The 5,000-nt window shown below is 55.3% G+C and overlaps 1 protein-coding gene across 11 annotated transcripts in view; it reads left to right on the top strand.

Annotated features, from left to right (window-relative positions):
* The window catches only part of ZNF536 (zinc finger protein 536), a 444,163-nt gene that overhangs the window by 124,323 nt on the left and 314,840 nt on the right, over positions 1 to 5,000 (top strand). The gene's annotated exons all lie outside the window — the stretch shown is intronic.

Below are 5,000 nucleotides of genomic sequence, written 5' to 3'. Positions count from 1 at the left end.
TTCGGTTTATTAGCAGTTGCCCAGGTACGGGGTTCCAGCGTGAAGAATGGGCAGGGCCAGGTGAAACGCAGGGAGAGACCGTAAGCTGGAAAGTGAGGGTGTGGCGTGCCAAGGTGCGCGTGGTGGCAGGGCACAGGGCCACGGGGCGGGGGGGGGGGGGGGCTGCCTCACCTCGTCTCGTGGGAGAAAATATTTGCTGCAAAAGGGTTGGAAGTTTTCCCTTTTTTTACCCCCTTTATTTGAGTTAGAAAGTGTTGATTTCACACCGTGGTGAGTGTTTTCCGTCAGCCTCTTGGTGGGTGTATTCCGTGTTAAGAACAAGGAGCAGTGAACACCAGCGGCCCGGCGGGCCTCCCCCGGCAGCGGGGACTTCTGCAGGGCCCCGGCTCTTCTCTGGCGGTGGAGAAACCAAGGGCCTCCCGGCCCCGGGCTTCCAGACCGAGCTGTTTGGCTACTTCCCTCCTCAGCATATCACAGGCAGAGCAATTTTTGGTTCCATAGCTGTTTGGTTGGGAAAACAAGACTGTGATTGCCAGTAAGGTTTAGAATTTGTCTGCCAGATAAGGGAATGTCTGTGAAGACTATTTTCCCTCTTGGGAGGCAAAACACAGATGGGGGAGTTAGGAGTCTTACAATATTTAGCTGCTACATTGATGGTAGGAATTCTGCTGCGTGGATGCTCACAGTTTCCGAAAGCCCAGCTTAGCGCCACTGCCGAGGGCCTCGGGTAGAAGAGACCCGTGAGGCTGGCTTTCCCAGGGGAGCCGCTGCCCCAGCTTGTTCTGGAGCATTCCGTGCTCTGTGGCTCCTGAGCGGGAGAGGAGGCACTGCAAGGGGGCTAACCATTTCCCTTGACCTGCATCGGACGGGGAAGGAGAGAGAAGGCTGAGCTACCACATCTGACCAGGTGCGGGGACTGAGCGGGAGGCTCCGGACTGACTTGAGCTTCTTGTGCGAATGGACATGGCCATCCTTCGGGTGGTTTCTCAGACTCTAGAATAAGACACGCGCCAGTTTCGCTTCCGGCACAGAGGCCCATGTTTTTAGAGAGTTGATCACCTGGGCCTCAGAGAGGATAAAGGACAATGATGTGGTGTTCTTGGGACTGGCGGTGAGAAGGTGGGGAGATTTTCCTGCCCGGAAAATGTAAATCTTGGAATGATTTTAGGGTCATGTGAACTGGAAGTAGGATTCGCAACCTTCTATCTGAGAGCGAGTTTGGGGCCCTGGAGACCAAGAGAGGGGACAGGTCTTAGGGACAGGCACCTCCTTCCAGGCCTGTCGCTAACTTCCCAGCTCCAGCACACGGGATTCTCGGGCCCTGGAGTTGGACGCTTTCTCCAAATAGTCTGGAATTGTGATGTTCTAGTTGGGCCATTTCTGGACTCCTAAAGGTACCTGTCAGGACCCTTGCTTCTGTCCTCTCCAGGACTGTCTTCCCGATCCTTTAAAATGGACACTTGGCCTTTCAAAGTGTTCTATAAAACGCTATACACGTGCAGCTTTGGGACAACCAGTCACCCTGAAGCACCATTGCATAGAAACCCCAAGCAACCTAGTAGTAACCGAACCCCTCACACGTGCCAGAAAATGATTTAATAGCCCACCACAATGTGGATTTCCAGAGAATCGCCAGCAGGGACAGGAGGCAGAGCCGTGAGGTGTGGCTGTCCGGCCCCCCTGAGCTCCACCCTTCAGAAAGACCCTAGGACTTGCAGAGGCCAGCGCATCTCAGAGACCATAGGACCTCTCGCCTCCGTCCGACGGACACAGCGTGGCCCCTCTGAGGCGGGTGTGGGCAGGACCTGGGACTAGGGTGCTGGCCCCGCTGTGGCTCCGGTTGTCCTGAGGTGGCCCCGTTGTCCTGGCACAGCTGCGTGAGTCAACAGCCCTCCTGCAGCAGTAATTACTTGAGTTAAATGCTGCGGTAGCGGTACTCTGGGAGCACAGAGGAGGGAGTGAATAATTGTAATTTCTATGTGATAATGATGATAAGCCCTGCATATGTGTGTGGGGCTTTGCGTCGTATTTGATCTTCACCAGGAGATCTCCGGGCTCATGGAGGTAAAGATCAAGATTCCCGCAAACTCCTCTGTAGCGGCTGAATGAGGTAGGAAAGTAAGGTCTCGTTATTCTCACGGGGCCCCAAAGAAAACTCAAATCAGAGATCATTCGAACTCTGGAGAACAGGTACGGTGGAACTGGTTCTGGTCCAGAAGTTTCTTGGGCTTATCTTAATCCTCACTGTGTTCCCAGCAGGTAGATACTGTCATTAGTTCCATTTTCCAGATATGGAAACTGGGAGCAGAGAAAGTAAATGGACTCCCTCAGGTCACACGGCTAGCGTGTGGTGAGCATGCTTCTTCCTGATTTCGGAGCCTGATCCCTCTGCCCGGGAGCAGTCCTGGGTACAGTCTTAGACAACACAGGCAAGCTGCCTGCCCTTAAGGCTCTTGTGTAGTGGGGCTAGGAAGCAGCAGACAAGGGAACCATGGATAAGATGATGTCAGATAGGGGTAAGTGCCACGAGGAATGTCTGGGACGGGAAAGAGGGAGGGAGGGTCCTTGAGAGGGGTGGGTGGTTAGGATGGCCCTCCTGAGGAAAGCACATTGCAAATGAGAGGGCTGAAGGACATACAGAAGCCAGCCAGGTGCTGGTCTCGAGGAAGAGCATTTCTGGCAGAGGGAACAGCATGTCTGAGGGACGGGGTATAGGCCAGTGAGGCTAGAGCACAGTGTGCCCTGGCGAGAGGGTAGGTGGGTTGGAGGGCCTGGATTGGGCATGGCTTTGTAGACCATAGTGAGGAGTGTTGCCTTAGTTTTATGTCTCTGTTGCTTTTGACCGGCGGGTGTATCTTGAGAAGCTCTCGGGCCCCTGCCCTCAGAGGCAACATGGTGACTCATGATAGTGCCCAATGGCTGCCCGCTGGAGCTTCCTGTGCAGCCCGGGGAGGCCCGAGCCGACCCCCCCACCCCCCGGCCAGCTGTGGGCTTGGGCACAGTTGCAGGTGGAAGGCTGTGGGGGCCCCCCTTAGTCAGGGAGCTTCACCTGCCTGAGTCCGTGTGGGGGTCTGGGAAGCGTAGGCCCCTCCCATGCCTGACTCCAAGCTGAGATGTGAGCACTGTTTTGTTGTTAATGCTGATTCAGGGGTTGTCTGGTAGCATGCGGACTCTTGGTGATGATAGTCTGGCCTCTTTTGCCCTCAGAAGCCTGGTTGCTGGACTCTAGGAGGGTGAGCAGACACCTTGGCGATCAACGCTTCCTTTATTTTAGAAGTTTAGAGACTGAGGCCCAGAGAGGGCCCAAGGCACGGTTGTGCCCAGCCCGGCTCTCACCTGAGCACAGCAGACGGGCCCTCTGGCAGCTCCATGCAGCTTGGGGGCCACTCTGAGCTGGTGCAGGCCGCGGCAGGGGCTGGGGCTGTCCTGACGTTTGTCTAGTCACTCCCAGAGCACCTCGTACGGCTCCTGGCATGCCGAGGGGTCAGCAGTCATCCGGGGGCATTGATTGATAACCTCTCGCCTCTGCAATTTGTAATCATTAGAATTTGTTGCACCTTGCTTTAAGCAAACGCAATCGATATGTACCAAATCCACACTGCTTTCCATATTCCCTGGAATGCAGGGATTGCCAAGCCTAAGGCCTACTTGGGTTTGATGTGTGCCGACATTCAGGACACGATGAGGCCGGGACTGGCTGGGAGGTCCTGATCTCTGCACAGGTGACTGAGGGTTGCCCCTCAGGTGTTCTATCTAATAGGCCCATCTTCGGGATACAGAACCCTGCAGGTTTTGAACAAACATGATCAGTGCTAAAGCCAGCTCAGCTATGGGAGGGCTAGTGCTCTGCCCCAGACTGAGTTCCTGAGGACAGGGACACCTACATGGGCTTTGACCCAGCCTTTTACTGTGTGTCCTGGACAGGCCTCAGCTCTCTCTCTGGGCAGTTGTCCTAGACCCAAATTCAGGGTCTAAGTGGAAAATGCAGGAAGCTGGATGTGGACAGAGCAGGCTGGAGGGTCTGAGCATCCCCTCAGCCCTCCTCGTTGCAGCCACCACCTAGGAATGTGGGCAGGTTGCTTTCTTCAGGTCGTCATAGTTTTTAGGGAAAGAGAAGTTAAAGAAATCTAGTTCTTTTTTTTTTTTTTTTATTTTTCCTTTAACGTTAGCAACTAATTTAAATAAAAAAAAAAAAACTTTCTGCAAATGCAAGTGTCTATAGACTGAGCAGAGCTGCGGCCAGCGCTCAGCAGTGCGCACAGTGGGTGCCCAGTAAGCACGGGCAGCACTCGCCCCAGCCGCCCACCGGACAGCCAGGCTCTGGGAGCAGGTACAGCGCACGGGGAACCCAGCATTTGCGGGTCCTTGGTCCCATCTTCGTTCCTGTGTTCCCTCATTGCGGGGAGGCCAGGGCAGTTCCTGGCTGCACGGGGACGTTTGCTGCCCAGAGGAGGGGACACACTGAGAAAGCACCTGTCTTCTGGGGAGAGTGGGCAGGATGTCCCGGTGTCAGCCTCCACCGTCCCATCTCACGGTGTCACCCCTGACCCCTGAGTTATAGGGTGCCACCCATATCTAAGATGCGGACACGGTGATGGGTGAGTTCGGTTCCTGCCCCTGGGAGCATGTGATAGAACCACCCTTCCTTCCTCCTACCTGTCGAGGGTGAATGCCCCCAGCCTCCTGAGTCTTGATGGGTCCTTGTGGGTGGCTGATGTACCTACTCTGTTCACCTGTGCTTGGGAAAGGGCAATGCTGACCTTGCACCAACTTGACTGGAAGCTCTGGGCTGTAGCTGGACATGGGTGGCCGCTGTTGACCCTGGAGATGAGCCAGGACAAGATACATTCTGTCCTGGGAGGTCACCTGGCATGAGAGAGCAAATGGCAAGGCTGCTCAGCCCAGCTATTTGCCCGGCCCTTCCTGGTCCCATGACTATGCTCCTTCTGCAAACGTGACCCATGCCCTCAGCTCCCTGAGAGGCCAGCAGGTCTCCCGAC

The sequence above is a fragment of the Herpailurus yagouaroundi genome, unplaced genomic scaffold, assembly GCF_014898765.1.
Source record: "Herpailurus yagouaroundi ecotype Mexico unplaced genomic scaffold, PumYag 194, whole genome shotgun sequence".
Lineage (NCBI taxonomy): Eukaryota > Metazoa > Chordata > Mammalia > Carnivora > Felidae > Herpailurus > Herpailurus yagouaroundi.
The sequence above is the reverse complement of the archived record's forward strand: the minus strand, read 5'-3'. Positions and strand labels throughout refer to the sequence as shown.